Genomic DNA, 11,168 nt, shown 5'->3' with positions numbered 1-11,168 from the left:
GTACCAAGCAAGGGGCCTGTACTCAGGTTCACTTTTAAAATGAACACAGGTAGAGTCAGTAACAAAAACAGTGTGTGCAGACATCTGTATTATATTTTAATATAAATGGGCAGAGGTGTAGATCCCCTCTAAACATTTAAGGAGTTCTCCCTCGTTTTACTGAACACTTTCCCCCTGCCAAACTCAAACGTCCACCCCAAAGTTTATTTTCTTCTCTCCCACAAAAAATAGAAATAAAAATTGAGGAGCTGCTCCTCAAGCTTTCCCACTGTCTGGGTACCTGGAAATGGGTATGACTACCTAGGAATGCAGCCGCTCACCAACAGCTGTGTCTGGGGCATGGCTTCTTTGCCCAAGCCTTGCTCAGATGGAACGTGAGGCAGCAGCCTGTGATGCTTGGTCCTTGGAGGTTTGGAGGCAGGGACTGCTCGGCCATTTCGGCACCTGCCTCCAAGCCTCCTCAGCCACCTTTTAGGAAGTGAACAGGTCGGACGCATCCTCTAGCTTTACTGGGGTGGCGGGAAGCATTAGAGGTGGTGGTGGCAGGGGCGGTGGCATGGTCAATGCTCAGGCTCGGACTGGCTCACCGAGCAGCAAGGCATTTTCCTGGTGCACCCTCGCCTGTTGCACCCTCCTGCGCTCGCTGGGCTCTCCCCGTGCCAGCTGCCTGGCTCCCCTTTCCCCCTCTCCCTGTCCAGAGAGCCCCACCTCCTCTCCTTCCGATTGGTTGTGAGAAGTAGGCTCAGACTGCCCTTAGGGCAACAGGGCATATTCCCGGTGTGCCCCACCTGCCCCACCCCACCTGCTGCACCCCACCCCACCTGGTGTGCCCCGCCCCGCCCCACCCCTGCACCCCAACTCCCACCCTTAATTACGCGTTCTGCTTAAAACCTGCCCCCTCCCCACATATATTCCACCAACCTCTCAGTGCCCCCAGTCCGGCTCTGTCAATGCTCCAGATCTCCTCGTACTTTGCAGAGCATGTTCCCAGGCTTATTGTGGAGTCAGTCAGCTTCTGGCAGCAGGCTTTCAGTGTCTGTCTGGGTGAGTGGGCCTGCAGGCCTGGGGTTTTCTTACTTTGCTGCGGGGGGGGGGGTGTACAGCAGCGACCAGGGGTTTGGAGGGTTCTTCCCTATGAGGGTGGGATTATTTGGGCATGAGCAATCTATTGGGGATGCCTGGGGCCTTATCCCTTATCCCCCTTATCCCCCCCCCCCCCGGGTACAGCATCAGTTTTGTTCAGAGGTCTGCACAGATTGCCACTCTGGGACCCTCACTAGGTTGAGCATTGGGGGGTGTATTAGGCCCCTGGTCCAATTATTGGATGGTCCCTGGATGGGCTTGACTTGTGCACCTGCTTTGCATACAGGAGGTCCCAGGTCCATGCCCATGGACAGACCCAAGGGCAATTGTACAGTGCATTTGTTCTGGGTGCTACAGGCCTTTGGTCCAATCACTGCAGAGCCCCTCGGGCACTTGTGAGCGGGATTTTTGCTGGTTGGGGGGCAGGTTGGTGATTTGGGTGGGGGTAGTCTAGTGTGTCTGCCATGCTTAGTAGTCATGCCACCCAAGAAGGCAGCAGGGGGGGATGTAGACGGCCTCTGTGACCAGCCAGACCCTCCTCAGCTCTCCTCCTCCTCTGAGGATGAAGAAGACTTTGGCATAGTCCATGCTCTTATAGCCAGGCTGGAAGCCTTGGAAAAGGCCAAGAAACAGCCCCCTGCTGGTCCTGATCTGGCAGGTCCTTCCAGAGGTCCTTCTTGTCCCAAGGTTTTAGTTTTTATAATTCTTAGTTTTTAGCTTTAAGATTTTAATTTGGAATTTTAAAAGCTATTTTTGAATGTGCTTTTAGCTTGGATTTTCAACTTGTTTAATTTGATTAACTTTATTAGTCTGATTTTATATTGTAACTGTTTTATAAATGTTGTGAGCTGCCCTGAGCAGTAATGTACTGGTGGGGCACGGTATAAATGTTTTGAAAAATAAATAAATAAATAAATAAATAAGCAAGCAAGCAGGATCCCAAAGAAACTAAGTGGGCAGAGATGATGCAATCTTTGTTTGACTGCATTGTCAGGATTCTTTGTTTGTTTATTCAATTTATTTATTCAGGTTGGAGATGAAGGGCACATACAAGCCCTCCAGAGCACATTCACAGCCAGCATTTCCTGGCTGTGTGCATTTATTTCCCTTCCTCTCCCTCCAGCAAGGGAGAGAAAGGGAAATAAATGCACCCAGCTAGCCAACGCTGGCCGGAAATGAACTCCAGAGGGCTTGTGTGGCCCTTCGGTGGCTCGCGGCCAGGTTCTTTGAACCTGTCTGTTCAATGGTAGCTTGGCAGTTCTCTGTAGTTACAAGTCTATATGTGTTACCAATATTTCACATTAGCAGAAAATAAAGTTTCAGATCAGATCCATTGGGTATTACAGACTACTCCAAACAAAATACAAATTACTGACTAGTATAGAGCATGCTCTGAAGCATTTTACAAATGCACTCATTTAAATTGATTTCATTCAAACATCCTTGACAAATCCTTCCTCTGCCTTGAAGATAGTTCAGAGGTGAGAAGAATGCCTACCACAACTACCTACCCAAACATTTTACCACAGCTCAGGTGCTAACAAACATTTCTATTGTTCAAGAGTCAAAGGAATGTAAACCACCCTGATCCATTTTTGGAAGGGCGATATAGAAATCGAAGGAAGGAAGGAAGGAATTGTTTTCATATTAGGAATAGATAAAGGAATCTGGTATCTTGTATTTACAAAAAGTGCTAATTGGCACTCTGTTTGGGATGGTCTCTGCACCATTCACTGTATTTATTCATTTTTAATATATATATTCTGCTTTTCTCTAGGCATTCCACAGCTTTTCACTAGACATACCACAGGGCAGGAGCTGCCTCTAAAACCTCTTCCAGATGTTGGCTGCCAGCATTATGCAGAAAGGGGACATCTCTCTGATCCAACAGTAAAAGGTGTAAAAGGTAGTGCATTCAACTAATTTCTGTGGCAGAATTGTGTTTGCAAAAGTTGGGTATCTATAGTTCATCAGGAAGTATGATATTCAGATCTTTGTTTCAAAAAAACTACCCAAAAATTATTTTAATTTTCCCTGAGCATATTTATTTTAATGTTATTCTATTTATGTATTGTTAAATTTATACCCCGCCTATCATTAAGAAAATCCCAAGGTGGCTCACAATAAAATTTAAAAACAAGATCATAAAAAAGACACATTAAAACACTGAGCTAAAAAATATAAAAACAAATCTGATTTTTAAAAAAAATTAAAACACAAGCATAAAAACAGTACAAAATATTCTGGTGTAAAAGCAATGCATGCAGTTAATTTAAGTTGCAGGGCAAGGAAGAGAGGAAGAAAAGCATTAGAGAAAGGCGGGGGAGGAAGACAGAATGTGGGATGAGGTGGGCACAAAGTGACATAAGGCGGAGCGAGGCTATGTGCCCCCCCCCGAGGTGCAATGGGATCAAATCTGGCCCACTACCAATTGAGTTTGACAGCCCTGTTTAGGGAGTTTCCCCTGTGTTCAAGCAAATCACTTTTAGAACACCTGATATAATCTGTGTCTGTATTTGCTGGCATCATCAACTATACTTTCAGCTTCCATATGCTCCAGTTTTTGGAGCGGGCTGGAGAGATATACAATCTTGGCAGGTGAAATTTTCAGACCTAAACTTGGCACACGTTTGCCTAACATGGGTATTGGGGTGTCATTTCCTCTTCATTGCTTTTATGGCATCCCTTCCTAAGAGGCAAGTAAGAGCCCAGTACAATATTGCATAAACGTCTGAGATATTATTTCCCCAGCCCTCTCCACCACTACCCGCCATGATTGTGCAAACGCTTGTTTACACAAAGGCTAAAAATCTTATTATTGTTGCCTTTATCTTTGAACTGACCTTTAATCTATTTGTTCTACTATATACTCTCTGTTCAGTGAAATTTCTTTGAAAAAAAATATATCACTAGATGAGATTCAGGAAAGAGGTTGCTTAAGTGTTCAAGGTCTCTTTTGTGTGTGTCTGAACAGAAAGCATAACATTTATATTAGAGGAAGGCACTTGGAAAATTGCTTTGGCTTCTTTTTAAATACAAAGTTTCATTTGACTGAGACTGGTTTTACCATTCTGCATATATGCTTCATTTCTGAAAGCAGTGAATGAGTATATCCAAAGCGTATCCTGCTGAGAGTAATGTGTACTCACATGTTAAACAGAGAAATGATTAAAAAAAAGAAGTTGAAGTTTCTGCTCAGTGGAAACACAATGGACCACTAAAAGCCACATAGGAAAAGTGCTTTTAACAAAAGCCTTTCAGATACAAGAAGAAAGCATGAATGGGCACAGACAGCATTTGAAGGCCTGGATTGACAGGCCAATTACTTCTTTCCTGTACTTAAACCAGTAATACTGAAGCAGCAGCAGAAGAAGCAGTAGTAATGGTGGTGGTGGTGGTAGTAGTTTACCTAAGTCAGTGATCTTCAAGTGGAGGCCACTTTTGCAAACACACACACACACATCCTTCAGTGTGAGAGTAATTTCTCACTGTTCTGACCTCCACACAATACTGTGGTTTTCTCAGTGCTGGGAGGGCCCTTTAAGAGAAACAGAAAACACTAGGAAGGGCTACATTTCCCAGCATTCTGTGCACATCTTCCAAGATGGTATAGGGGCTGAAGAGGGCTCATTTTCCTTTACAGCCCCCTTCCCCACTTCTTGCTCAGAAATGCTGATAATGGCCATCTTGGCATGGTGCCAGGGGGACTTCAAAGTATTCAGCTTTGGCCAAAGCTTCACACAGGCCCAATAAACAATTAGTCAAGGCAGTGCAGATAGGGTTAAGGGGAGCTGACACTGGCCCCTGGACCTTACAATGAAGAACACTGACCTAGTCAAGAGGCTTATGTTATTTCAGTAACCCTTACAACAACTCTGCAGAGTAGGCCTCTATTATCCCTGCTAAATAAATGTTTGGGAAATTCTTCGTAGGATGGTGGTGGGGGCACTCCATCAGTATCACACACATAACCCCACTAACTAGGCACAGAAGCACCTTTCAAAGTGGTAGCACTCTTATATTTAGCAGAGAGAAAGCAACTATTCCTCTTCCATACAGCATGGTGTCTATCCACTCGCTGTTGCTCGAGTGTTCCTCGCATTACTGTATAGATTGTGAGCCAGTTTGAGACAGAGAACTGTTTTCTTAATCTTTTTGCTATGTAATCTGCTTGGAGAACTTGCTGGAAAGCAGTAACTAAATATTATTGTTAATAAGAATAAATGGAATTCTTGACAAAAAGGTCATGTCAGATCTGAAATCTCAGATGTTATTTTGGTAGGGAGGGACAGACTAGGGCATTGAAAGACAACATTAAGGTATGAACAGTATGCCTTCACAGCTCCCTAGTTTCTCCAATACTTTTTAACATCTACATGAAACCTCTGGGACCAGGGGTGTAGCAAGGTTCCCAGCAGTCGGGAGACAAAGTTAGGCAGGGGCCTCCATTGTGTGTGAGCTCCAAGCCATGCCCCCTGCATTTGAGGTTAGACACAAGGGGTGGGGCAACCTTACCCCCCACAAGTCTTCCCTTCCCCATCTCTTGAACTCACTGTTTGGTGAGTCTTTTGGAAGGGGGCCGCAGTAGTGGCAGATTGGGGCCAGGGAGTGGAGTAGTGGTGAGGGGCTGGGAGGAGGAAGCGCAGGGGAAGCCGGGGGAAATAGTGGGGGGAAGCATCGCGTGCCCCAGCAGTGCCCGGTGGCAGCCCTGTGGGCGCCTTGTGGGCCCCCTGACCCTCCAGGCCAGGGGACATTTGTCCTATGTCCAATGGACGCTACGTCCACGTCTGGGAGAGATCATTGGGATATTTGGTGCAGGGTGTTATCAGTATGATGATGACACCCCAATCTATCTCTCCATGTCAGCGTCATCAGGTGAAGGCATAGCCTCCCTAAATTACAGCTGGGGCCATATTTGGATCATTTCAGGTCTCTGCACATGCACACAGAGGCCAAAAATGGGCTGAAAATGGGCCAGGCTCTCATTTGGGTGGCAGGCGGGCTCAAGGAAGGAGCTCCTGCTGCTGCTTCCTCCTCCCCCACCCCTCGGTCTCCCCTCACCTTCAGAGCCTGTCCCCTGCTGGTGGCCCCCTGTTTCTGGTACCACCCCTGCTGCACAGTAGCAGCTGAAAAAAGTTTTTAAAAAAAAGATTTAACTTGCCCCCAAGCCCCAAATTTGCCGCCTCCCATAATTTTCTACCATAGGCAAGTGACTATCTTGCCCATGTGTTAATCCTCCCCTGTCCAGGCTTTCCCTCAAAACTAACTTTTTTGGGCATGCCTTGTGGTCCCTCCAAACACCAAAAATGCCACCACTATTAATAGGAACTTGCAAAGACTCTGTGCAAGTCTCTCCAATAAGTCTCAGCAATATATTCATAGATACTGAGTGACTGCCAGAGACTCCTGGGTATGTGAGGATTAACACAGGAATCTGTGGTCATCTGTGGCACTGTGGTCATCTCTGACTCCCAACCCAGTAGTTCTGAATGTGGGTAGCCCAGATCCACTACCCCGATTAAAAGTGAGGTAGGACAAAAATGGAGACCATCCTACCTTTTGTTTTGGTCATCTGTGCTGCTGTGCTGTTTTAAATTGTTCTCAGGCAAATAGCTGCCATGTTTATCATAGAGTCCTGTGGCTTGTGGGCCCATACAGAATGGAGCTGCTGCAGTACTGAGGGCTGCCTCTGCACTGATCATGTGGAGGACCCAGCTCCTGATATCAGCAAGGGAGAATGCTGCTGCAGTGTTCTTGTGGTCACGTAAGCTGCAGAGCCAAAAGGAGGCTCTGGTCATCTGGGAGGCACAAGGTAGGAGTGTGCCTCCCCTCCAGCCTACCTCCATATGGTTATGAGAACAAGCTTACTGGCTGACATGATGTGCAGCACTGCAGCATAATGCTGGCATTTCTCTTCCATCAGGGCTATTGCATACATAAAATCTAGCCCCAGCTGAGCTGCACAAAAGCACAGCTGTGCAACAGAACAGAAATACACACCCACACTTGCACATTGAAAACAATGGGTGCCCTGCTGTACAAGTGTGGGCATGTCTTTCCAATTCATTTTGCATCTGCACTCTTGCACCACTCTGCCAGGGCTAGATGTTTGTGCTCAGCAGCCACAGTGGAAGGGAAATGCCCGCATTAGGCATTTCATGTTGGCCCATCATAATGCCCCTTCAAAGTCCCAACACCGTTCCTTTTTCTACAATTCATCTCGCAGGACCAGGTATCTCCTGAGGCCCATGTCTCCTAGGTACCTGACGTGATGCCAGTTTATACACCTGGTGGTGGTCCGCCTGATCACAGAAACTGCCACAGCTTATTCTCTCTAGCCATGCCCATCTTTGAGTCCTGCATCAGGCTCAGAACAGGTGGAATGGGCAGGGACCACATGAAATTCACAGAGGAAAATGATGTAGCACATCTTGAAGATGGCAGTGCAAAGGAGCATATACATGTGGGTGCAAAGGAGCATATACCATGCATTTCCACTGTCAGGGTTTTCAGTTGTGAAGTAAGCCACTGATCCATTTTAAATCTGGCTTGTGCCTCATGGACTATGTGAAGTACAGAGCGGGGAAAGAGAGATTTTCAGCTGCTAGAATTGCCAGTTACTTAATCTAGGTCTTAATCCTGATTTTGAGTGGCATCACACTTACAGCAATTAATCAAGTTAACTATTTCCCATCACTCTGTTTCTACTCTCAAGTTAAAGGATTAGGTGAATGGCGGGCAAAAGGTTGACTACTCTAGCAGCTGGGCTGGCAGTTTCTTTTCACAGATCATAGTGATTGCTTTAGATACTCCTCATGTGTATAATCAAAGTTGATTGCTTTATCAGATGTTTTAAAGATGAAAATATTAGTGTGATTTGCTCAGTTTACAGTGAAGTTACATTTGTAGTCAATAAATTTCTGATATTTTGACTTCTAGGATAGAAAGGTACCTTAGGTGGCACATCTGTTAGGGATGTGCACAGAATGAGGTGGGGGTGGCTCGATGGGGGGCGGTTCACTTTAAGGGTGGGGGAGGGTTGTACCTACCCCTCCCTCCACTTTCCTCCCACCGCTGCTTGGTATTTTTAACGTCCTACGGGGCAATAGCATACTTCCCTGCTGCCCTGTTTGTTCTTTGGCTGGAAATGGCTGGAAGTAGCTGGCGCATGCGCACCGGCCGGGCATGTGCACACATTGCGCTCACGCTTGAGCACGTCAGGCGGGCTCGTGCACGAGTGTGATGTGTGCGTGCACCCAGTGGGTGCCCACACACCCACTATTTCCAGCCTCTTCCGGCTAAGGAACAAATGGGGCTGCAGGGAAGTATGCTGCCACCCCATAGGAAGTTAAAAATACCGAGCGCTGACGGGGGAAGGCAGAGGGAGGGGTAAGTACACCCTCCCCCACCCTTAAAGTGAGACCCCCCCACCTTCAAACTTCAACCCCCCCCCAGTGTTCAATCTCATTTGGAGGCCCATAAAAGGGCCCTCGAACAGGTTTGTGCACATCCCTAACACCTAGTAATACAGGGTCCAAAATAATATCTGCATACAAACAAAGGAAGCTGCCTTTTACCAAGTCAGACCATTGGTCCATCTAGTTCAGTACTGTCTGCACAGACTGGCACAGGCTTCTCCAAGGTTGCAGGCAAGAATCTTTCCTAGCCTTATCTTAGAGATGCCATGAAGGGAACTTGGAACTTAGATGGTCTTCCCAGAGTGGCCCCAAACAAATAGATTAGTACTATAACATCAGATCACCAATATTTGCTTATATATTCCATTAATATTTTATTTTATTTTATTTTATTTATTTTATTTTAATGGTTGTGTGTTTGTGTGCGAATAATTCTGAACCTTAAAAAAAAATAGCATCAGCCTCTGCCAGTCAGTTTGAACAGATGAAAGATTCCATCCAGATTCATGACTTTTTAGTGGGTATGACTCATTGATTACACGCACTGATGATTCTCTTGATTTCAATGAGGATTTAGAATGTCAGCTTGAGGAGATAAACCCATCAAGGAAGTTTTCCTCGGTCAATGGTATTCATTTACAGATTTCTGTGGGACAGTGGTGGGGGGAGATGCTTAGCAAGGTTGAAAAGTCTGTTCTTTGACAGTGTAGTGGATTTAACCTAGCCTTTGTCTTAGAGCAAGCTCACATGAGGGGAAGAAAAATGCTGAATCATATTCTCTCTTGCTTTTACCCACAAAGACTGCTCCCCAAAACTTTCCTGGTAGATTATACACTGCCACCACACCCACTTATCAAGAGCTTATTCCCCCCCTGGCTTGGGTGAATTTCCAGGGAAACTCTCCTTCTCTTTACTATTGGAAAAGTACACAAACACCTCCATGTGCAAGCGTACACATGATGAGAACACTTAGTAGAGTTGCTGAACAATCAAATTGAGGCATGTTTGCAGCAGAGTAAACCCCTTTCCAGCCCTGCTTTCCTGAGTTAAAAATCCACTCAAAGAGACTGGTTACAATGGCAAAGAACAAAAAAAGAAAAAGAAACTTTATTCAAAATACTAAAGACTGTTTCCATCTGAGGCTTTCCTAGCTTTTAGTTACGGGTAAAAGGAACACTCAATAGCTGCAAGAATACTTCAAAAAGCCCCCTCAGATGATATTGGGGTGGCACACTTTAAAAATCGTGGTTACCTAGTTGCAAGGTACATAGATGTAAGAAAATACAAAAAGCACCTATAAGAGTTTACAGAGACTTTTGCAGTGCCCTGTTGGAATGGCGCAGGCTCAGCATTTCTTAGCTTAGTTGCATTACTGATAAAACATCATAGAACAGTTGTCAGGATATGCAAGGCACACAAAAGTAAAAATAAGTTTCTGACTAGCAAATGGTTCCCTAGACTAAATGTCCAGAAGCCAGAAACCCTGGCTTCCTTCACCCTTAAACTCACCCCAAACTCCAGGCGAGAATTTAAGCTTCATGCAATCCTGTTCCTCAAAGATCTTCAGATGTCCTTTCATGAGATAATTATCCTGGCTAGCTGTTGACCAGGAGGCAACAAAATTCCATTGCTCCTCACTAAGCCTTCCGCCCGTCCTCTCTCACCTCCCACCTAGCTGCATCTGCACAAAAGGAAGTTCTCTTCCTGCCGCATGGCCCTCAAGGTCCCACTCACCATGTGCTGAGTGGCTGATCCCTAGAGATCACCGCCTGTCAGTCAGGACAGGGTTCACTTCCAGTTCACTCTTGAGGGGAAAGGAGAGGCTGTTCAGTGAGTGATCACTACAGACAGATGTGGATTAAATTGCTAGAGAAAGAGCAAGTACTGTGTTTATGAAGCATAAGAAGCTGCCTTTACTAAGTCAAAGCATTGGTACAGCTTGACCGGTATAGTCAACTCATCTGCTATCTGATAATTTTGAAAAGCAACAACTGGAGATGCCAGAAATTGAGTCTAGGACCTTCTACCTGCAAAACATGGCTTCTATGTGTTAATCACCTATGGCTTTTTAACAGAGATTTTTGTTGTTATTGCAGTTGTTGTTATCAACATACCTTGTTTAAACAAGTGTATTTGTGCCTTTGGTACACACATACCTGTTACAGCAGTCACTTTATTTGGACTGCTTTAATGCGGGTTCAGATGTAGAACCCATGGACCCATGGCTCCACACACCCCTCTCCCTGCTCTCCCGACCACATTCGGATGTTGGGGAGAGGCGAAGGAGCTGGCTGTGTGTCGTAAGTCTGTTGGCTCAGCTGACCCGACAGGATTTACAGTCCCTCTACTTCTGTGAGTCAAACAGAAAGTCTGGAGATAAGAATCGCAGCCTAGCTGCATGAATGAAAGCGAAAAATGACTCACCAAGAAAAGTAGCATAAACAAAATAAAGCCCCTTGAACTAAACTAGGTACCCCCCACTACGATAACTGAGCAATAACTGAAAACAACGGAACAAGGAATGAACAGAACAAGGACAAGCTGAAACACGAAAGGTTGAATAAGTCTTAAGTACGGGCACTGTCTGCGATAGGCAACATTGCTGACAGTGTTGACTTAGAAACCGCATCGGCTTGATATAGGGCTCGCGATAACCGGCAGCCAATC

The sequence above is a fragment of the Hemicordylus capensis genome, chromosome 3, assembly GCF_027244095.1.
Source record: "Hemicordylus capensis ecotype Gifberg chromosome 3, rHemCap1.1.pri, whole genome shotgun sequence".
Classification (NCBI taxonomy): domain Eukaryota; kingdom Metazoa; phylum Chordata; class Lepidosauria; order Squamata; family Cordylidae; genus Hemicordylus; species Hemicordylus capensis.
This window is presented reverse-complemented; position numbering follows the sequence as displayed.